The sequence below is a fragment of the Akebia trifoliata genome, chromosome 1 (genome assembly GCF_017979445.1).
Source record: "Akebia trifoliata isolate Shusen 1 chromosome 1, ASM1797944v1, whole genome shotgun sequence".
In the NCBI taxonomy this organism is placed as follows: domain Eukaryota; kingdom Viridiplantae; phylum Streptophyta; class Magnoliopsida; order Ranunculales; family Lardizabalaceae; genus Akebia; species Akebia trifoliata.
The window spans coordinates 763,735-788,045 of record NC_141375.1 but is presented as its reverse complement, the minus strand read 5'-3'; the positions used below and the strand labels follow the sequence as shown (position 1 = coordinate 788,045).

Genomic DNA, 24,311 nt, shown 5'->3' with positions numbered 1-24,311 from the left:
CTCAAGGTAAATTTGTAAAATTTATTGTTGACAATCAATTCCCACCAAAACAAATCCAATTAACTCTCACGTTATGTTTTTAGGTTTTCAATTTCTAGCTTTCTTTCTCTAAAAGGCCATGTTTTTAGATTTTGGAAAATAATTTATGGTAGAAAACAGGAAACATTTGTAGCCAACTAACGATATTTTCGTCAAAAAAGAAAAAAAAAATCTAACCAGGCAAATGATTGTATTGCATACATCAATGGTGAAGATTAACATGAATCTAAGAGGGGTACGTGTGCAGATCCAAAATGTGTGTATACAAAAAAGCAATCTCTCTCTCTCTCTCTAACTATCATCTTATTTGTGTGTATTTTCTCTAAAATGGACTGATTAGGATCTAAGTCCCAAATTATTATTTTGTTCTTATCTTTATTGGGAATATGAGTTTCTAGATGATGTCTACAGGGCTGTGATGTGGGATTGCCAACTTTGAAAAGTAAATTCAGGAAAAAAAAAAAAAAAAAAACGCTATTTTTCAACACTTTAGATCAATCCTAATTTATTTATTTATTTATTATTTTTTAAATCTTAGTTTTTTTGATGATCTTATACTGGAGGGTGTTAGGGGACCAAACTTTAAGAAAATTTTTAAAAATAAAATAAAATAAAATAGTTGTTTTTCAACAACTTCGGTTAACTTTGAATTTTTTATGAAATCAATGGGGCTGTGATGTTGAAATGCCAACTTCGAATATTTTTTCCCGTCAAATAAACACTATTTTTCAACACCTTCAATTAATCCAAAAAACTTTATTTTCAAAATTATTTTTAGAATCTAAGTCTTTTAATGATCTTATACCAGAGGATGTTAAATGAAAAATACTTTAAGAACTTTGAATTTTTTTTCTCAAAAAACATTATTTTTCAAGACCATGGATCAAGCCCCCTCTCCACTCAAAAAAAAAAATTCTGAATTTTTTAATATGAATTTTCCAATGAAATCTATACGGCTTTGATATTGGATTATCAAATTTGAAAAAAAAAAAAAAAAGAGCTAATCCCAATTTTTTAAATCTAAATTTTTAGATGATCATATGTCCTAGGGTGCTAGAGGACAAAACTACAAGAACTTTATTTTTTTTCTTTCAATTTTTTTTCATGACCTTGGAATTTGGAATCTAAGGTTTTTTTAATGAAAGCTATAGGGGTTTTGAATTACCAACTTACAAAAATAAAAAAAATAAAAAAAAAAATAAACTCTATTTTTCAACACCGTGGATCAATAATATATATATATATATATATATATATATATATATATATATATGGGTCAAGTTCTGCGTACACATATATCTACTCATATATCTATAACATGTTTTGTCCTATGTGGCTAAAAGTTTCAGATTGAGCTGATTTTTGGTGAGGATGATCTCTATGATGAGAAGATATTCCTCACTAAAAATCAGCTCAATCCGAAACTTTTTACCTCATCAAAAGTGATTTACAAAAAATGGACGGTCCATGATTTTTCAACTCATAAATACGAGGTGAAAAGTTTTGGATTGAACTGATTTTTGGTGAGGATGATCTTCTCGTCATTGAGATCATCCTCACCAAAAATTAAGTCAATCCAAAACTTTTAGCCCACATAGGACAAAACACGTTTTAGATATATGAGTAGATCCTGATCCTATATATATATATATATGGAGGGTCCGTTCAGCAACAAACATTTTGGCAAAACATTTTTCAAAACATGGGTTAGAGGTTTTGGAATGGGTTGATTTTTGGTGAGGATGATCTCTACGGTGAGGAGATCATCATCACCAAAATCAGCCCATTCCAAAACTTCTAACCCCATCAAAAATGGTTTACAAAAAATGGACGGTCCACGATTTTTCAACTTGAAAACTGGGGCTAGAAGTTTTGGAATGCGCTGATTTTTGGTGAGGATAATCTCCTCACCGTAGAGATCATCCTCACCAAAAATCAGCTCATTCCAAAACCTCTAACCCATGTTTTGAAAAATGTTTTGCCAAAATGTTTGTTGCTATATATATATTCGAAATTATAGGTTTAATACGGGTTTTTAAATGATCTTATGCCCCCCCCCAAAAAATAATAATAATAATAATAATAATAATAAAATCTGAATATATTTTTTTTTTATGAACTTTCGACGAAATCTATAGGGTTGTGATGTTGTAATACTTACTTTAACAAAAAAAAATGTTATTTCTCAACACCTTAGATCAAATCTTATTATTGTTATTTTAATTTGAGATTTTGGTGGAAATCTATATGGCTATGATGTTGGATTTTCAACTTTGAAAATAATAATAATTTTTTTTAAAACAACTTAGATCAAACACAAAAAAAAAAAAAAAAAAAAAAAATATAAGTATTTTATTTTCAAAATATGATTTTTCCATGAAATCTTGAGGATTATGATTTTTGATTGATAATTATTTGATTTAATTGAATTTAGTATTTTATCGATTTATTTAAAGCTCCAACGAGAAAGGGATATTCAACACATAAGAAATAAATACACGAAATGAGGCGTAGGCACAGGTACCTGCTAGTGTGTGTGTGTTAATTCAAAAAGGCAAAGACAAGTTTAAGCAATTCTGTGATAAGGGTATTAAAAGGAGGCAAATTTGCAAGCTTTGCATAGAAATTTCAAATAGGCCCTGCTTGTTTCGTGCAAAAACCCGAAAAATGCGAAGGTCTTATTTCATGATTTTTATAATTACAAAGTTTCATGGTCAAATGCATTGTGTCTGTTTGATAGACACTCTAAAAGTTAATTGTAATGCTTTTTGATTGCTTGGTTGAATAGACACGCAAAAAACCCGAAAAATAATGTTTACATAAAAATACTTTTTTAAATTCAAAAATGAGTTTTTTTTAATAATCCATTTGTACAGAAGTTTTCATTAAATTTTTTATTTTATTAAAATATATATGAATAATGATATATTATTGAAACTTCGGCAGCAATATCTGCAGTAAAAAATCACTAAAAACAATTGTCTTGGATAGTCAATTTTTTTTTTTTTTTTTTTGTTTTGTTAATAACAACAGTTCTTGCAATCATTAGGGTAGTCATTTATTAAAAACGACTGCCAATAACAATAGAAAAATGGTTGTTTAAAAGTGATTGCTTCTATCAATTGTTACGAAACGACTATCTTTAGCTTTCTCTTGAGGCAAAATGAGTCTTAGACAGTCGATAGGTACAACATCCTCCACACCCAAACAAGACGGAATTATTTTTTATATAAATAAAAATTAAGGTAAACAACTGTTTATGGCAGTCATTTTATTTTGATTTAATTAAAAAAATAAATTAGCAATTATTAAAAAAAGAATCATTAATTGGACTTATGATATTTTACACAAGCCTATAATTACATCAAACTGTAATTAATATAAATATAAGAAAATAGGATGAACAAAATTTCTTCTTACTATTAATATCGTTTATTGGCGAAGAATATGGAACAAGATAAGACATGTGCTTAAGCTGAGACGCAAACTAGAACTCAAACTCTTGGCAATCATCTAATCCCATTCCACGTATTAAGAAAAACTAACACAGAGAGATTAACATTAAAATAAGACAATTCATATACAATCATCTAATCCCATTGAAGATTGAAACTGGAGTCAAAATAATTCATGGATGGAACTACCAATAGTTCAATATTAAACTATAATACTCATTTGCCTTATAAAACAAAGATCGCAACTTTATAGACCAAACCAACAATGAAATAAACATTCATAAATCAAGTTCGTAATCAATGAAGGACATTCAGAAAAAGGTATGAAATTTAATACCTGGCCTTCTCTAAATTAGATAATTCTTAATGCTGGTTCATCAAGAATACACAAGAAAAACACTTCAAACTGTTGACCCATCAAAGCATGAAAGCCAAGATCTTTCAGAAAATGGATTCCTATTTGAAGAATGCATAACTGCATGGATAAGCTCACACTAACCCATCAATTTGGGATCCAACTCGGGATTTTCCTTGAGAGGTATCAGAAAGGAATTGGAATGTCATAATAACAGTAACCTTAATTCTTTCCTTCTCCTCCATCAATCTATATCGTAACTCTTGTAGATTTCTAGAATAGACAACGATTTGACTCTCAATTGTAGGGACAACACGTTGATGTGCAGCAAGTTTACATTCTCTATCTCTCTTAAAGCTAAACTTGTAGAGGGTTTTTATAGGGATATTGAAGAAGTTGCGATGAGAGAATGTTGGACGTCCATAAGCAATGGCAAGTAAATTGGTTCTGGTTGTACATAAAATACAACACAACAACAACAACCTCTACAACCAAGTTGTAGTAAGTCAATTAAACTGTCAAAAAAGAACTAAATTACTTGAAACTAGAGGTAGTTTGGAGGTTTATAGTTAACAGACTATACACAGTGTACCAAAACAATTGTGTTTTTGATCAATGGATCCACAATGTTTGGAGGTTTGATCTATCAGTGAGTTGAGGCATGGCTTGTGCACAGTGCATATGAATGGTGAAACATACAATCATTTTGAAAAACTGATGTCTAAAGTTGAAATTTTTTATTTTCTTCAAATGCTTTGCCTATCATCATTAACAATATATTTGTACTAGTAGTAGGTTACTGAAACTACACATTAGCAAAAATACAAAGAATCTGCAAGAAAGGCCTCCCAAGTTTCCTATAAGATTAATTGCCGAACAATAACATGTTAACATCAACAACAATCTTCTATGTGAGCTCAAAAAAATTGATTTATTAAATTCTTAAAATGTTAACTTTCTTCAAATAAAAAACAATACCTTATTCACAATTAACAGAGGGAAAAAAAGGAGCAAAAATTACTTCAATTTTCTGCAAAAGGCAAGACACCTAACATGGGAACAATGCACCACAGAAAGATAAATAAATGAATACCCCACTGAAGTCACTTAGAAACCCTTCAAAAATTAGATAATTGAGCAACTCATGGCAAGCAAAACTGCCACATGACAATTTAGAAACTCATGAATTGAAATATAGATTAATAACAACTTATAAGAAAATTGATTGGAAATTTAATAATCATCATCATCCAATTTCACAAATTCATGTCGAAATGTAATCGTCATTATCATTGTATTACGTTACAATCAACTTAGGAGAATAAAGTGTATAAATGAAATTAAGAGGTTGAAATCCTGTTTGGTTAGTTACTGTTCTTCATGCATACAGAAGACTAACAGAGCGCAGCTAATGCCATTGCATATTTTGTTAATAATGTTGGAATCAGGGAATCATTCCAAGAGTAGAAAAAATCCAGACAGTAGAAGTTCTACACTGAACTACATCAAAACAGGTGTATAGTCTGATGGAATGGGTGCAAAGAAAACTTAATCAATTTACTCATGTATGGTGAGAACCATTAGCTTATGGTGTTCACCTACGATGATGATTTTCTTTCCTTGGTCACTCTTCCTTCAGCACCTCCTTCAGGAAATCCTCATTATCAACCAATACCTACAAAGAGACAACATGAGCCAGTTAACAATAGAAGAAACTGTGGTCCTATTTTATTTTCACTTATTATAGATCCGTAAGTCAGAATTGGGAGAGATCTCTACAAGGAAGAGGATGACAAGTGGTTGCCATGGTCAAGGCAACATTCTATTTCTTTGACTTAGATCTTGTAGTCATATGATGAACATTAGTAGTCTCCATGGAGGGGGGGAGGGAGGGAGGGGGGGGGGGGGGGGGGTGACCATGAGCAATATCTAAGCGAGGATGCTCTTGAGAGTGCTCAAATGAAGGTGACAGTCAACTTTTGCAACATTGGTAGGGGCATCACTGGATGAACGTGATGCAAGATCTATTTGTTGCGGCTTAAGTGTCCCACATAAGGAAAGATATCTTGAGATAGTCGTGATGGGTGACTCATGGCTTAGAAGTGTTTTTGATGCATGTTCTAGTTCTTGAAATGTGACAAAGTCTCTCAAAGATGAAGAACCAGAGACATTATTTGAGAAAGGAAAAATAAATTCATCAAAGACAACATGTCTTGAAATGTAAATTCTGTTAGTAGATGTATCAACACATCGAAAACCTTTATGAATATTACTACATCCAATAAAAGTACAAGGAATTGGGGAAAGTTTATGACGAGAAAAATCATGAGTGTAAGGAAAACAAAGGCACCCAAAAGTTCTAAGCATTGAGTAACACAGTAACTTACCAAATAGTAGAGAGTATGGAGATGAGTGTTGGAGAACCGCAGTTGGAAGTTTGTTTATGATGTACATCGCAGTTGCACAGGCATCCACCCAAAAGCAAGTAGGGGCATGACAATTAAAAAAAAGGGTAAGACCTGTTTCGGTAACGTGACAATGTTTACGTTCTGCTTGACCATTTTGAGCTTGAGCGTGAGGACATGAAATTCTTTTGGTGAAACCACAATTGGACAAGTGTGTTAGGAATTCATTTTTAGAAAATTCCTGACCACCATCGCATTGAAGAATTTTGATCTTTCTAGAGAATTGATTCTCAAGGAATTTTTGAAATTGAAGGAACATGTGGAAAAAATCTGATTTCAATTTCATTGGGTAGAACCATGTAAAACGACTTTAATCATCGACAAAAATAATATGATATCTGAATCTAGCATTAGATAAAATAGGAGAAGGACCCCAAAGGTCTACATGTATTAAATCAAGAGGTTCAGTGCATTGTTCATGTTCAATTGAAAAAGAAGACAGTGACTCTTACCCATTTGACAACTAGAACAGATGGAAGAACTTAATTTAGGAGAATCTAAAATCTTAATAACCCCATGTTATTCAATAACTCTAAAACTCGTTGAGAAGGGTGACCCAAACATTGGTGCCAAAGGTCAAATGATCCATTGATTGGTGGAGAATGTGTGGAGAGTAATGATAAACCTACTCGATCAAGGGTGTATAAGTAGTTCCTTCTATTTCCTGTCCCCAACACTCTCTTTGTTCCCTGTTCCTGCATGACAAAACCAGGATTGACTGACTGAAAGAAGGTTTTTTTTTTTAAATACGAGGTACAAAATGAGTATTTTCCAATTGTAGAGAACCAAAAGGTGTGTTCAAAGAGACAGTTCCGCTATGAGATATTTTGGTATAGATGATCCATTACCAACTAGAACATTATCAAATCTAGCATAAGCTTTTTTATGAACAAAATTACCCTGTGTGTGCGTCATATGTGCAGTGGCACCACTGTCAGGATATCAATCTGGTCTTGAGGATAATTGATAATGAGAGAAGTGAGGGCTTCCAGAATATGAGTTGTTTGGTAGACATAATTGAACATGTTGTAGCATTCAAGAGCGGTGTGTCCTCCGTTTCCACAAATCTGAGAAGTAGAGGTAAGAGAGAAGTGACTAGAAGATGCTTCATTTTTTTTTTTTTTGGATTGTTACTTGTATTGGGAGGAGGACCCAAAAGGCCTTGTTGAGATCATTGGGGTGTGAAAGCACTTTGATAATTTCCACTATGATGATTCCCTCGATGTTTCGAAAAGGGTTTTCTATGATATCTTCCTCCTCTCCCATTTATTCCACCACCTCCAGCATTCCTTCCTTCACGTCTCTAATTCACCACCAGTCTTTGAGAGCTGACTGTGGTCAAGGGCAATTTATTAGATAAAATAGATCTATATTCTTTACATAAAAAAAAAAATAGATAAGAGAGAAGTAAAAGAAGAAGAAAAACCAGTAAGGGATCTCGAGCTCTGAAGAAGGGATAATAATGGCAATAAGGTAATCAAAATTCTCAGATCTCTCTCGATAGGTTCATGTCTTTTGGAATTTGTTAGAATTTGTGAAAGGAGAGGATGACATATTAAGTAATTTGTTTTATAGATAAATTAATTATTTATTTACTTTCATGGATGGATTGACCTATTAGATGAAATTGCATGTTCATTATTTATTTTTTTATTAAAAATTTGTAGTTTTTTTATTCTAATGTACTGTTTTGTATAAAAAACAAAGCAATGGAGGCAATTAAGATAAATAATTTGAGCTGTATTTGCAAGTTCTGCAACAAGGGTTTCAACAAGTTTACCGACATGATGGAGCATTGCAGGCTAGCCTACAAGAAGGAACAGAGGTACAACAACAAAAAAGAAAAGAAGGCTACAGGCAAAAAGAAGGCAACTGGGAAAAAGGCTACAGGGTAAATTTCTATAACTCTTTCAATTTAGATGATTGTTAATAAAAAGACCTACCTTACTCTATAAAAAAGATTGCTAGAAGAGTCGATCACTAAACCCTTACATAACCATAAGATAGGTAGTTTAATAACTTTTGCATAGAGCCGCACTTAAAAGAAAGGATACATCTGAGCTAATTTAATTAAAATTCTTGTGCATACTCCTTGTTTTTACTGTGGAAAGAGCTTCGTCTTGACTTTGTCTGATAAGTTGCGATGGCTTCAGAACACATTTTTTCAATGACAGTTCGAAAGAATGTGTCCTGAAGCCATCGCAACTTACCAGACAAAGCCAAGACGAACCCCTTTCCACGGCAAAAGCAAGGAGTACGCACAAGAATTTCAATTAAATTAGCTCAGATGTATCCTTTCTTTCAAGTGCGGCTCTATGCAAAGGTTATTAAGCCACCTATGTTATGGTTATGTAAGGGTTTAGTGATCGAATCTTCTAGCAATCTTTTTTATAGAGAAAGGCTAGTCTTTTTATTAACAATCATCTAAATTGAAAGAGTTATAGAAATTTACCATGCAGCCTTCTTCCCAGCTGCCTTCTTTTTGCCTGCAGCCTTTTTTTCCTTTTTGTCCTTGTACATTTGTTCCTTTCTGTAGGTTAGCCTACAGTGTTCCATCATGTCGGTGAACTTGACGAAGCTCTTCTTGCAATCCTTACAAATACAACTCGAATTATTTATCTTAATTGACTACATTGCTTTGTTTTTCCTACAAAACAGTCCATTAGAATAAAAAAGCTACAATTTTTTAATAAAAAAATAAATAATGAACATGAATTTCATCTAATAGGTCAATCCATTCATGAAAATAAATAATTTATTTATTTATCCATAAAACAAATCACTTAATATGTCATCCTCTCCTTTCACAAATCCTAACAAATTCCAAAAGCCATGAAGTTATCTAGAGAGATCTGAGAATTTTGATTACCTTATCGCCATTATTATCTTTTCTTCAGAGCTCGAAATCCCTTACTGATTTTTCTTCTTCTTCTACTTCTCTTTTATCTATTTTTTTTTTCTGTAAAGAATATAGATCTATTTTATCTAATAAACTACTCTTGACTACAGTCAGCTCTCAAAGACTGTTGGTGAATTAGAGGGTGATTTAGACATGCCCCTCAGATCTCAAAGGGTATCAAAGCTACTGCAAAACTGACATTGTTGGCGAAGAAATACCAAAGAGACCAAACGGGCCATTAATGGGCGCTGCCCAGCTTTAGATCTTCTTGGGCCTCCTTTCGCCACCCAAATTTGAATCGGTCTCTTAGTTTTTCGAATGCTTGAGCCAAGCCCAAGCCCAAGCCCACAAAACCCACTATTAGTAAATATTTATGCCAAGAATAGAAACCGATACAAAAAAAATATTAAAAGAAATTCCACCTTTTGTATTAGACAACAAATCTCATGAAAAAGCTGGTCTTCTCATAGCTATCAATAACGCTGAAGCTGGTTCCTGTTTCGATTAAGTAAAAAAATTACAATCAGGAGTATTATCTTGGCTCGGTAAAATCAATAATCCAAGACAGAACAAGAAAAATAATAAATTATAAAATCTTACCTTTTTTTTTTTCCGGATGGATATGTCTCGCTTCAGTCTTCACTCCATCTTTCGTATTGGATTGAACTGTAACTCCTCAATCCACCAATTTTTCAAGAAACGATCTCACCTTTTGCATCAGGTCTGCTTGTAACTCATCAACCCACCAATTTATCAGGGAAAAATCTCACCTTTTGAATCAAATCTGCCTGTAAACTCCTCAATCTATCGATTTATCATGAAAAAATCTCACCTTTTGCATCAGATCTGCTTATAAACTCCTCAACCCATCGATTTATCATGAAAAGATCTCGCCTTTTGCATCAAATCTGCGAAATCTTTATCAATCCGCCAAACTACCATAGAAAAATCTAACCTTTCACATCAGATTTGTTTGTAACTCCTCAATCCATCGATTTATCAAGAAAAGATCTCACCTTTTGGATCAGATATGCTTGTAAACTCCTCAATCCATCGATTTATCATGAAAAGATCTCACCTTTTGCATCAGATCTGCTTGTAAATCCTCAATCCATCGATTTATCAAGAAAAGATCTCACCTTTTGGATCATATCTGCTAGTAAACTCCTCAATCCATCGATTTATCAAGAAAAATATCACCTTTTGGATCAGATCTGCTTGTAAACTCCTCAACCCATCATTTTATCAAAAGATCTCACCTTTTGCATCAAATCTGCGTAAATTTTATCAATCCGCCAAACTACCATAGCAAAATCTCACCTTTTACATTAGATCTGGTTGAAAATCCTCAATCCATCGATTTATCAAGAAAAGATCACACCTTTTACATTAGATCTGGTTGAAAATCCTCAATCCATCGATTCATCAAGAAAAGATATCACATTTTGCATCAGATCTGCTTGTAAACTCCTCACTCCATCGATTTATCAAGAAAATGCCCCACCTTTTGGATAAGATCTGCTAGTAAACTCCTCAGTCCATCGATTTATCATGAAAAGGTCTCACCTTTTACATCAGATCTGCTTGTAAATCCTCAATTCATCGATTTATCATGAACCTTTTGCATCAGTTCATCGTTTATCTACTCAACCCACCGATCTATCTAGACAAAACCAACAAATTCTGCGTCTGTTTTCTCCGTGCGAGCAGGCCGAAACAACCACAATTTCGACATCTTTCTTCTTCTTCTTCTTCCACTGTGTTGAAGGAAAAAACAGGGACAAACTCTCCTTAACCCTTGAGTGAAAGGTCGAGTTGTTAACCACAAACCCCAGTCCGACTTTCGATTATGCGTGGATTTTTTTATTTATGTTACACCCTACTCGACTTGTTACAAAGCCGGGCTCTAACTTCTATTGAAATTAAGTGGAGTCCGAGTCCGAGTCCGACTCATAATTTTAAAACTCGTCCCACATCGAAACCTATACAGACTCACAGACTTATTTGATACGCCTACGTATCGCAAGATAAACGAGATGTCTCAGACAAGATTTTACAAAATCTCATCTAAGACAAACGATACATAATAGTATTGTAAAAATCTTGAGACAAATGAGATGTATCGGACAAGATTTTCAAAATCTCATCCGAGTTAAATGAGACTAATGATATAACCCTTTCACTCATATATTCTTTCACCCGAATCGATTTTTCTTCTTTTCCTCAATCAATTGAATAAAAAAAGACAAGATTTTTTAAGAAAAATTTATCTTCTTATCTAATTCAAGACGAAATCAAAGTGGATTTGATTCATCTTCCTCCAAATCAAATAAGTTTCAAATTGATTGATGCTCTAGCATAAATTATTTGATGATAATGCTTTGATATTTTTGATAATAAGTTTGGCATTTTTTAAATGTTGTGTTTGAAAAACAAATTTGGTACCTATGTAATGAAAATGAAACACACGTAACAATGTAAGTATTTAATTTATTTATTTTGATAGGTATATTATGATTTTTTTTTTATGTTTTTTTTGCTTCATTTTTTAATATGAATCATTTCATAATTATTCTGATTTTTAAAATGGCTAAAAACCATTATCGCAATGTCGAATGAGACGTATCGTCCGAGTTAACTCGGTATCATGGTTGAACGAGACGAGACGTGAAATCGAGTTTTAAAACCATGGTCTGACTAACCTTATTGAAATAGTAAGATATGGGAAAATTACTTAAAAGACCCTCAGAAAGGGACTTCTTTCTAAATAATCCCTAAGTTTTCGACATTAAGTTAACAAGACATTTAGTAGACTTTTTCTTTCTAAACAATCCTTGAAGACTATTTTTACCAAAAAAAATTGGTCGAACTACCTAACCTAACCTCCAAACTCATCACTATTTTCATCAAAAAACCTAATTTTCGACATCTAATCGATACGTAAAAGCCACCATTTATATCGGATAAGGTCGAATATGTTTTTTGGAGAGTTTTATCGATTGGTTTGAAGAGTAACGTTTGATTTAGGTTTTTGTAATCGCTTTTAACATAAAATCCTCATTCATATTTACATGTCATCTAGTCAATTCTCTAGGATTTGACCCAAAGCTAAAGACTTATGACTCTTCTACCCTCTTCAAAGAATTTTCTAAAAATTATGACCTTTTATAATCATACTCTCTTGATTATCATGAGTGGTGAGATCTTAGGTGAGTGAAAGACCTTTAAGTCCAAGGAGAGTATAAGTCATTTGAGTTTTTTATAGAGGTTTTATTACAACTATTGAGAACTCCATTATTTGGGACAAGTTTATCCCCAAGGGTTCCTCAAAACTCCTATAAATAGGATCCCTATTCAAGGCAAAGAGGGGGGGAGGAGTTTTAGAGAAGAAAAAAATGATGTCCAAATTGCTTCCTAAAGCCTTCTAGCTTATCCAAACCTAGTCTCAAACATCTAAGAAGATCTAAACAAAAAGAAAAAGAAGAAGAGACTAAGGTGGGGTAGTATAATTTTATGTTTTTGTATGTAATTTCCCTTATAAATCCTCTATTTTATACATTCCCCTATTTACACTTATGTTTTTTTGCTTGTAATAATGTAAATCTTAATCTTGCTTTAGTGAGACTTAAAGGCAGAAAGTAAAACCTCTTAGAGATAATCTCCTCCTATAAGCCCTCTGTAGACATGAGAATGTTCATCTTTGAACCTCAATGCTACGTTGTTTCGAGTCGCCACCATTCTTTTTTGAAAATGGGTGTGAATGGGCACCCGAATCGATTCTTTTGAAAATAATTTTTTCATGGCATTGTAGTGACTCTCAATCATGAAAAAGGTATGGTCTACCTAAGATCTAAGTAAGGGGATTCGGTTAGAGAATGGGGAAGGTGTTAAACACCTCATTCTCTCCACCTAAGGTGGTTACTTTAGATGTGGCCATATTTAAAGAAGATTAGCATTACAAATAAAATGCATGGGATGCATGACATGGGTGGGTACACATGGTGTGTATGTACCTCTTTGAAGGAGGATTTGATGTTGGTGTTGACATAAGAAATATCTTATGGGAAAAAATATTCTATGGAGTCAACACACCTTTGCATGAGTTGATATGTTGGTTTAGGATTTTATAGAAGTTTCATGAATGAAGTTCTCTTAGATCTATAACCTTAATGCATGCATGCTTAGCTAGAAACTTAGTGTTTTAACCCTATCAAAAGAGTTACACATTTCTTTATCATAGCCAAACATGTGTGATGTGTGTGCATAGTGTACATTATGATGCATGATATGAGAATGGGTTAAAAAGGGCTTCAACTTCCATCCTTTCGACCAAACCGCCTCAAGCATTCTATGCCCAAGGTTGAGGTTCAATCTACTTGAAATGAATGAGGGTTTTCCATCACATCCTAAAGGTTTCTAAAAAGAAAAAGAGAGAGATAGAAGAAGAAGATGCAAGTTAAAAAATAAATAACAACTACTATACCCACTTTGTCCCCTTGGAAGTCTTAAATGAACTTGAGCTTGAGAAATAAACTTGAGAGTTGAAGGATGTAGTTGAGGGTTGAGAGAGTTGAAGGTTGAGAGATGAGAGATGAGTAGAAATTTTGGTATAATTTTAAGTTGAAAGATGGGGACTTGAGAGCATGAATTATTCATAGAAAATGAGGGTATTTATAGAGTTTTTTGAGAACTTTTGGGATAAAGTAGTCCAACCCTAAAAATAATGAGAATGGACATAAGGTTTAGGTTATTTCTTTTTGGATTTTTTATTTGTTTGAGGGCAAAGATGACATTTATGAAAAAATCCTAAAAACATTCTTTGATATTTGATTTTTTGATAAATAGAGGTGAGAGAACAAAAAATACTTTTAGGAGGATGAATAAGGGAGTAATATGTGTAAAGGTAGAGTGGTAGGTGAAAAGTAGAACTTGGTTCATTTGTAAATAACTCATAAAACAAGGGGTGAAAGTATAATTTTGAAATGGACCAATGGAAGAACAAAAGTACTTTTGGGAGGGTGAGTAGGAGAATGACATGTGTAAAGGTGAAGTGGTAGGTGAAAAGTAGAGCTTGGTTCATTTGTAAATAACTCATAAAGCAAAGGTGGAAGTATTATTTTGAAATGGACTAATGGGAGAACTCCATGTATGTACTTGAAGATTTTCACATTTTGAAGGTATAATTGAAAGTTCTCTCAACTTTATGAATTATTATCAAAGATTAAAGTATCTTTTTGATTTGATTAACCTTTTTGGAAAGGACATTTTTGGATTTTCACAAGGAAGAGTTGACTCTCCAATTAGATAATGCATTGGGTATTGAGGGCTTATGAGAGATCAACATGTGTCATCTTTTGGGAGGTGTGAGAGAATGGGCTTGGTGTTGGGCTTAGAATAAACTTGGTTTTAGGTTTAAGATATGGACTTGGGTTTGGGCTTAGAATATGGACTTGGGTTAGGTTGGAAAATGGATATAGATTCGGATCGGATTATGGAAGTAAGTAGAATTGGCTTGGATTAGGGACAATGTATGAGTATGCAAAAATAATATGAGATGATGCATGTATGCATGACTAATGTTACCAAGTGGCAATGTGGGCCCTTTGAGAGGCTTAAGTCCTAAATTGAAATCAATTTGAAAAAACATGAATTTTTCTAATGGGTTCGTGCAAATTGGGATGTCTACACCCTCAATAAACTCCATGAGAGATTTAGAATAATTGTTCTCTTTTGTTCTTTATTTCCCTTACAAGTTTTAGATTATTAATATAGATGCTCTTTATTTCCTTTTATTTCCATTGCAAGTTAAATTCCTAGAATAAATGTTTTTGTTTTCTTTTTTAATGGCTTAAGAGTTAGACAATAATCCCTCCTTGAAGGTAATCTTATATTTCCAAGTCCATTACATGCATACACTATATGCACATACTTACTTATAAAATGATCACAAGCAAGAGTGTAGGTCCCTATTGACCTATATTCAACATTTAGAACCAACAAAACAGTTCAAAATGGACACATTGCATGCATAAGGTCACTAGTCTTTCTATGGTGGTGTCCAACTATTAAACACCTCCTAAAGACTAAACCAACAAAAAAATACTCCCAAGTGAGCACATAACCTCTAAAAGAATCTTTTGGATTCAAGAAGGTGAAATTCACATGGATTATCATCAAAATCTTAGGTTCTTAAAAAAATCCAACAAACAACATTTCTATTTTAACTTGCTCATTGTCTTATTTTGTTCATTTTCCAAAACTAGATTATAGTTCTTTTTCTTTTCAATAGAAAAATTATCAAAACCTAAAAAAATTTATAATCTTTACCGAGGGTCATATATCGGTAGCCATCTATAGATAGGTGGGACAAGGTGCCTAATACATTTCTTATCCCTCAACCAAACTTCCTTACCTTAGGAATCTAGGTTAACCATTATCCTTTTATCACTTAGATATGTGAGTCACTACAAGTAAAAAAATAAAATTTCACAAAATAATTTTTATAGTGTCCATTCATACTTTAATTGAATGATGGCGACTCCTAAACCCGTGTAGATGAGTTCAAAACCTCTCAAAAGATTTCGAAGCCCATGTGTCTACAATCCTTACTAAGAATTTTTCAATTGCATTAAGATCTAGCAATTTCTGTTGATGATTTTTCAAAGTTGAGTCTATTGTATGTTTTTGGTATTTTTTTGCTTTCAATTAGCAATGATGTCATTTTGTCAAAATATGTTGAGCTTGTCAACATATATCAAGAAAATGTCTCACCTTTTGGATCAGATCTGCTAGTAAACTCCTCAATCCATCGATTTATCATAAAAAGGTCTCACCTTTTGCATCATATCTGCTTGTAAATCCTCAATTCATCGATTTATCATGAGCCTTTTACATCAGTTCATCATTTATCTACTCAACCCACCGATCTATCTAAGATAAAACCAACAAATTTTGCACCAAATTCGCATAAAATAATCTTTCCTTTTTTTACCTTGTTTGTTTTCTTCGTGCGAGCAGGACGAAACGACAACAATTTCGACATCTTTCTTCTTCTCCTTCCCTTTTTTTCCCATCTGTTTTGAATGAGAAAACAAGGATTAGCTTTCATTATTCCTTAAGTGAAAGATTGAGTTGTTAACCATAGACCCAAGTTCGATTTTCAATTACACGTGGATTTTTGTATTTATTTTACACCCTACTCTTTTATCATTGGCTTGTTTCGATGCAGGGTTCTATCGAAATTAAGTTGAGTCCGAGTCCGACTAGCCTTACTGAATTAATAAGATATGGAAAAATTACTTAAAAGACCCTCAGAAAGGGATTTCTTTCTAAATAATCCCTGGGTTTTTTTACATTGGGTTAACAAGACATTTAGTAGCTTCTAGTTTTTAAACGATCATTGAAAACTATTTTTACTAAAAAATTTGATCAAACTTGTAAACATGAGATGTTCATCGTAGACCTCAATCCTACGTTGTTTGGAGTCACCACTATTCTTTTTTGGAAATAGGTGTGAATGGAGACCCGAAATGATTTTAAAATTGATTTTGTCATTGTAGTGACTCTCATACATGAAAAATGCATAGTCTATCTAAGATCTAAGTAGGGATGTCTGGTTAGAGGATGGGGAAGGTATTAGGCACCCCATCCCCTCTACCGTGGTTACCTTGAAACTTGGTCATTCTTTTGAAAAACTTAAGAAAATAAAAAATGCATGAAAATGCATGTTAGAGGTAGTGTGTGCAATAAGTGAAAATGTTCCCTTAAAAAAAGAGTTTTGATGTCAATGTGACATTAAGAACATCTTATGGAGAAGGATAGCCCATATAGTCTACATTATATTTTTTATTAGTAAGAATGTTGGTTTGGGACTTTTTAGAGAGATTCCATAATGGAGTTCCCTTAATGCCATAATTTTAATGCATGTATGTAAGGCTAAAAACTTAGTGCTTCAATCCCAACAAGAAAGTGACATATTTCTTCATCATGACCAAGCATATGTGATAGGTACATGATGTACAATATGATGCATGAGATATGTAATAGGAAATAGAAAGCTTCAACCCCTACCCTTTCAGTCGAACTTAAGTCCAACCTACCGAAAGTGGGAGAAATTGTACATTACATCTTATAAGTTTTCTAAAAATATAAAATAAATAGAGGGTTAGAAATAGAAGATGCAAGTACTTGAAAATGAAAACCTAATCTAACACACCTTGTCTCTAGATATTTTTTAATGAACTTGAGTCTTGAGAGATGAACTTGAGGGTTGAGTGTTTTAGTTGAGGGTAGATGACTAGAGAAGATGGGAGTTGTTGGCTGAAGGTTGAAAGATAGGAAAGAGTTCTTAAGTTAAATGTTAGTTTAAGAGATAATTAAAGAGATGGAGTAGAGATTTTGGTATAGTCTTAAGTTGAGAGATGGGGCTTGAGAGTATGAATTGTTTATAGGAAATATGATTATTTTTAGAGTTTTTAGATAACTTTTGAGGATAAAGTGGTTTAACCCTAAAAATAAAGATAATGGACACAAGATTTATGTTATTTCTTTTTAGATTTTTCATTTTTATGAGGGTAAAGGTGGAATTTGTGAAAAAAATCATAAAAATATTTTTTGTATTTGATTTTTTGATAAATAGAGATGAAAGAACAAAAGTACTTTTGGGAGGGTGAGTAGAGGAGTGACATGTGTAAAGGTGAAATGATAGGTAAAAAGTAGACCTTGATTTATTTGTAAATAACTTATAAAGCAATGGTGAATGTATATTTTTGAAATAGACTAATGAGAGAGCTTCATGTATGTACTTGGAAAATTCTTATATTTTAAGAGTAAGATTGGAAGTTTTTCCAACTTTAGAGATTTTTATCAAAGACCAAAGTGCTTTTTTTGTTGAACTATACTTTTTAAGAAGGGTATTTTTGAGTTTTTACAAAGGGAGTTGACTTGCCAATCAGGTTAGAACATTGGGCATTGGGGGCCTAAGAGAAATCAACATGGGTCATCTTTTGGAAGGAGGTGTAAGATCATGGACTTAGAATAAGCTTGGTATTGGGCTTATAATGAACTTAACTTTAGATTTTGGTTTTGGGCTTAGATTATGGATTTAGGATAGTATAGGTTTGAGTATTTTGAGTAGATTTGAATGTGGACTTAATATTGGGTTAGGATATGGGTAATGAATTGGTTAATGAAGAGTGGATTTGGATTATGAAGCGGGTATGAAATTGGATCAATCCATGGACTCGGAGACATGGGTTAGGGAAGCGAGTATGAAATTGTATTGGATTAGGGATAAACTTTGGGCATACAAAACAATGTGAGATGATACATGTATGCATGAAAATGATCCTAAGTGGCAATGTGGGCCCGTTAAAGAGCTTAAAGTTTCTTAATTGGAATCAACTTGAGAAGATTTTGATTTTTCTAATGGCTTCATGCAAATTGGGGTGTCTACAGAATTACCTAACCTAACCTCCAAACTTATCATTATTTTTATCAAAAGACTCAATTTTCGGCATCTAATTGATATGTAAAAGCCATCATTTACATTGGATAAGGTCGAAAGAGCTCAAATATGTTCTTTTGGAAAGTTTTATCGATCGGTTTGAAAAGTTACATTTGATTTAGGTTTTTGTTGAGTTTTGTAATCACTTTTAACATAAAATCTAATTTGTACGGTTCATTTTGGTTTGAAAATGAAAATAGAGTTTGATTTTGTTATTTTTATATTTTCCATCATTTTTTTGTCAAAGAAAATGAATGCTCGTTTTTTATAGGGTCAAGTTCATTTTTTATTATTGTTGAGTTCAGTAGTGTTACTAATATGAACTTGACAGTAATTAAATTACAACCGAGTTCAATAGTAATATATATTATGAACTCAATTGTAATTTAATTACCATCCAATTTGGAGTAAAATGAATTATGAACTCGATGGTAATTTATTGAATTCAACTGTAATTTATTTCGAATTCGACGATAATTTATTGAACTAAATATATTTTTTATATTAAAAATCCTTGATTAGTGTCTATAATGATACAATTATCTCCTGATATTGAAGTCAAAGATTTATTAAACTCAAAATATGGTATGTATTGTGTTGCTTTTTTTGTCCATATAAATATTTTATTTTATTTTATCATCTTGTTGCTTATTTCGTTTTTTTATATCAATATTACAAGGAAAAGGAACACTCCGCTCAAGTATTGGTATTATCAAATTTTTTGAGGATTTAACAAAAGAGCAAACCAATACATTTAAAGGTGTGTGCTTTGATAAATTATACAAATTGAAGGTGATGAATATTATACAACTATAAAGTCTTATTACAATTTTGTTGGAAAAATATAAACGATTTTGGCATTTTCTTTTGGAGACGAAGGCTCAAAGGTTACCCTATTAGATATTACCTTTACATTAGTATTGAAATGTGTGGTGGATAAAGAGATTGTAGTCCAACCACTTAAGAAAGTAGTCCAACCACTTAAGAAAGGTAAGAAAAATATTTAAGAGGCATATTTCTCCACTTCTAAAAAGATCCTTGTTGAGGATATTTCAATTGCATTAAAGATCCGGGGATTTTATCAATTCTAAAATATCCCTTGGAATGTCCATTCAAGGCCTCTCGTGCCCTCTTACCTCCTCGAGATGTGATGTATTCAAATCTAAAATCTCTGTTGGAAAATTATTCCAAGGCTTTTCGTCTCCTCTTATTATTTCACTCTATGTGTTTCCCTCGATCTCTGTTGTTCCCTACCTCACCTATAAACATAAAGACAATTTTTTAACCAGACATTAACATTATTAAAAACAGTAATGAGAGAAAAGTGGTTTTCAAACCTAATTAGAAACACTGGTCACTAGGCTATATCTATTGAACATATGAAATATTAGCTCATCTATATGTGATTGAATATACTAAGATTCAGTCTTTAGTGATTTTTAGCCATTATGTTCAATTTTTTTTCTTTCTATTAATGACTAGAAAATACCAATTGAACAGATTTTAGTGAATAAGTTCACATGATTTTGGTTGGCCCCTTTATCAAGGCTGATGAATGTTAAAAGAACAGGAGTTTTGCCCACTCTTGATGTGGAACAAATCCTATTAGTTTTTGGGTATTGGAAGATCCACATTTCATGTAAAACTTCCCAATATATTAGGAGAATAGGGTAGATAGAGCATGAGAAGACAATGAAAAGTGTCGAGGCCCTCGAAGGTTTTATATATATACATATATATATATAGGGTCCCGTTTAGCAACAAATATTTTGGCAAAACATTTTTCAAAACATGGGTTAGAGGTTTTGGAATGGGCTGATTTTTGGTGAGGATGATCTCTACGGTGAGGAGATCATCCTCAACAAAAATCAGCCGATTCCAAAACTTCTAGCCCTAGTTTACAAATTGAAAAATCGTGGACCGTCCATTTTTTGTAAACCATTTTTGATGGGGTTAGAAGTTTTGGAATGGGCTGATTTTTGGTGATGATGATCTCCTCACCATAGAGATCATCCTCACAAAAATCAGCCCATTCCAAAACTTCTGACTCATGTTTTGAAAAATGTTTTGCCAAAAAGTTAGCCATTGAACGGGACCCATATATATATATAGGGTCTCGTTCCCCACCCTAAACTTTACCCTACACTTTAACAAACGCGTTTTGTCCTACATGAGTTAGAAGTTTTGGAATGGACTGATTTTTGGTGAGGATTATCTCTATGGTAAGGAGATCATCCTCATCAAAAATCAGCTCATTCCAAAACTTCTAACCCCATTAAAAATGGTTTACAAAAACTGAATGGTCCACGATTTTTCAACTTGTAAACATGGGGCTAAAAATTTCGGAATTGGCTGATTTTTAGTGAGGATGATCTTCTAATCATAGAGATCATCCTCACCAAAAATCAGCCCATTCCAAAACTTCTAACCCATGTAAGACAAAACACATTTGTTAAAGTGTAGGGTAAAACGTAGGGTGTTGAACGGGACCCATATATATATATATATATATATATATATATATATATGGGAAATGTTCAGCAACAAACATTTTGGCAAAACATTTTTCAAAACATAGGTTAGAGGTTTTGGAATGGGCTGATTTTTTGTGAAGATGATCTCTATGGTGAGGAGATCATCATCACCAAAAATCAGCCCATTCCAAAATTTCTAACACCATCAAAAATGATTTACAAGAAATGGACGGTCCACGATTTTTCAACTTGTAAACATGGGCTAGAAGTTTTGGAATGAACTGATTTTTGGTGAGGATGATCTCCTCACCGTAGAGATCATCCTCACCAAAAATCAGCCCATTCCAAGACCTCTAACCCATGTTTTGAAAAAGTGTTTGCCAAACTGTTGACCATTGAACGGGACCTATATATATATATATATATATATATATATATATATATGGAGGGTCCGTTCAGCAACAAACATTTTGGCAAAACATTTTTCAAAACATGGGTTAGAGGTCTTGGAATGGGCTGATTTTTGGTGAGGATGATCTCTACGGTGAGGAGATCATCCTCACAAAAATCAGCCCATTCCAAAACTTCTACCCCCAGTTTACAAGTTGAAAAATTGTGAATCGTCCAATTTTTGTAAATCATTTTTGATGGGGTTAGAAGTTTTGGAATGGGCTGATTTTTGGTGAGGATGATCTCTACGGTTAGGAGATCATCATCATCAAAAATCAGCTAATTCCAAAACTTCTAATCCCATAAAAAATGGTTTACAAAAAAAGGACGGTCCACGATTTTTCAACTTGTAAACTGGGGCTAGAAGTTTTGGAATGGGCTGATTTTTGGTGAGGATGATCTCCTCACCGTAGAGATCATCCTCACCAAAAATCAGTCCATTCCAAAACCTCTAACCCATGTTTTGAAAAATGTTTTGGCAAAATGTTTGTTGCTAAACAAGACCCATATATATATATATAGGGTCACGTTCAATGGCAAACTTTTTTGGCAAAACATTTTTCAAAACATGAGTTAGAAGTTTTGGAATGGGCTGATTTTTGGTGAGGATGATCTCTACGGTGAGGAGATCATCATCACTAAATATCAGCCCATTGCAAAACTTCTAACCCATCAAAAACAGTTTACAAAAAATGGACGGTCCATGATTTTTCAACTTGTAAACATGGGTTAGAAGTTTTGGAATGGGCTGTAGAGATCATCCTCACCAAAAATCAGCCCATTCCAAAACTTCTAAACTATGTAGGACAAAAGATGTTGGTTGAACATATATATATGGGTCCCGTTCAACACCAAACATTTTGGCCAACATTTTAGCCAACCATTTTTGTCCTTAGAAGTTTTGGAATGGACTGATTTTTGGTGAGGATGATCTCTACACATTCCAAAACTTCTAGCCCCATGTTTACAAGTTGAAAAATCGTGGACCGTTCGTTTTTTGTAAACCATTTTTAATGGGGTTAGAAGTTTTGGAATGGGCTGATTTTTGGTGAGGATGATCTCTACGGTGAGGAGATCATCCTCACCAAAAATCAGCCCATTCCAAAACTTCTAGCCCCATGTTTACAAGTTGTCGTGGACCATCCATTTTTTGTAAACCATTTTTTGATGGGGTTAGAAGTTTTGAAATGTGTTGATTTTTGGTGAGGATGATCTCCTCACTGTAGAGATCATCCTCACCAAAAATCAGCCAATTGCAAAACTTCTAACCCATGTTTGGTGTTGAATATTTCCCTTTTTACATATGTCCCATGATCCGTCCCATGTTTACAAGTTGAAAAATCGTGGACCGTCCATTTTTTGTAAACTGTTTTTGATGGGTTAGAAGTTTTGCAATGGGCTGATATTTAGTGATGATGATCTCCTCACCGTAGAGATCATCCTCACCAAAAATCAGCCCATTCCAAAACTTCTAACTCATGTTTTGAAAAATGTTTTGCCAAAAAAGTTTGCCATTGAACGTGACCCTATATATATATATGGGTCTTGTTTAGCAACAAACATTTTGCCAAAACATTTTTCAAAACATGGGTTAGAGGTTTTGGAATGGACTGATTTTTGGTGAGGATGATCTCTACGGTGAGGAGATCATCCTCACCAAAAATCAGCCCATTCCAAAACTTCTAGCCCCAGTTTACAAGTTGAAAAATCGTGGACCGTCCTTGTTTTGTAAACCATTTTTTATGGGATTAGAAGTTTTGGAATTAGCTGATTTTTGATGATGATGATCTCCTAACCGTAGAGATCATCCTCACCAAAAATCAGCCCATTCCAAAACTTCTAACCCCATCAAAAATGATTTACAAAAATTGGACGATTCACAATTTTTCAACTTGTAAACTGGGGGTAGAAGTTTTGGAATGGGCTGATTTTTGTGAGGATGATCTCCTCACCGTAGAGATCATCCTCACCAAAAATCAGCCCATTCCAAGACCTCTAACCCATGTTTTGAAAAATGTTTTGCCAAAATGTTTGGTGCTGAACATTTCCCATATATATGAGAGTTGTTCGGCATCAATCTAATTATCAGACGTTTCACCCTACAAAAAGGAGCCGTTCGATCAGACACAATCCAACGGACGAAATCTAAAATATTAAAACACGTGCTCACTTATAGATTTTTGAAAATTTGGGAGACCTCCCTGCTCGACCCTCTCTCTCGCTAGAACTCTCTCTCGCTAGAACTCTCTCTCTTACTGCAACTCCCTCTCTCTCTCTCTCTCGCTGCAACTCTCTATCTCCCACATTCTCTATCTCCCACATGTTGAACCCTAACCTTTTTAGGGCCTCACGAACGAACCCTAATCACCCAAATCCAATCTAAGAAGCAGTATTACAGTCGCTTGAATGCTTATCAGCAGGTAAGTTTACACTATCAAACCTTTTTTTGATGTTTTTGTTAGGCATTTTGTGAGAAGCATTACGGAACATTCATAATTTGTAATTTTTTGTTGATTTTCATATAGGCCATATTCGAGGTTGGTGAGGTCATATAATTTTATGATTCTGATAAGCGCTTCCCTTCATGGGGTTTTGGAGGAAGGACAATTGGTGGTGTTGTATCTCATTGTTTTAATTTGAATGGGAGTGTTAGTGAGTCTGAGGCAAGT

At 33.4% G+C, this 24,311-nt stretch overlaps 1 protein-coding gene across 6 annotated transcripts in view; it reads right to left on the bottom strand.

Annotated features, from left to right (window-relative positions):
• LOC147410250 (uncharacterized) overlaps positions 1-11,105 on the bottom strand; it is a 55,776-nt gene extending 44,671 nt beyond the window's left edge. For 2 of the 6 annotated variants that reach the window (XM_086433206.1, XM_086433198.1), the window contains exons 1-2: positions 9,814-11,103; positions 9,636-9,708 (exon numbers count right to left, since the gene is read on the bottom strand). The gene's annotated coding sequence lies outside the window, so the exon portion shown is untranslated. Of the gene's footprint in view, positions 1-5,059; positions 5,525-6,236; positions 7,010-7,213; positions 9,535-9,635; positions 9,709-9,813 lie in introns of those variants that run through there. The other 4 variants (XR_015175967.1, XR_015175958.1, XR_015175965.1 and 1 more) reach the window with 4 other exon arrangements.
• Between the last annotated feature and the right edge of the window lie 13,206 nt (positions 11,106-24,311).